Consider the following 505-nt stretch of genomic DNA (forward strand, 5'->3'; position numbering starts at 1 on the left):
CAGTGTGACCTGTACAGAACATTCATGTAAAAACATTCACTGTCTACAGCACCAGTGTGACCTGTACAGAAGAACATTAATGTAAAAACATTCACTGTCTGCAGCATCAGTGTGCCCTGTACAGAATATTAATGTAAAACATTAAATGTCTGTAGCACCAGTGCTATATGCAAAAAAAGTTAACATACAGCCCTGGTATGATATTTATTGTTTTTACTGGAGGAAAAATGGGAAAGTAACAGACAATAAAATTGGTGTTTTATCTCCATCCTGCCACTAGAGGTTACTCGATGACCAACAAACACATTAGGCTACTACGTTTACGAAATTACAGTGTTTACAAAACTGACAAAAATATGTTTTCTATGTGCTTGTGTACAAATAATTGTTTCTTTTCTATGTGGTTTCCTCAAAAAAGTACATCCATCTTCTTGTTTCTGTTTCCTGTCTAATCTCGCTCCTATATGTGCCGGCTCATTAATATTCAACATATGATTACCATACC

Source organism: Sinocyclocheilus grahami, unplaced genomic scaffold (assembly GCF_001515645.1).
Source record: "Sinocyclocheilus grahami isolate Dianchi unplaced genomic scaffold, SAMN03320097.WGS_v1.1 scaffold1079.1, whole genome shotgun sequence".
NCBI lineage: Eukaryota > Metazoa > Chordata > Actinopteri > Cypriniformes > Cyprinidae > Sinocyclocheilus > Sinocyclocheilus grahami.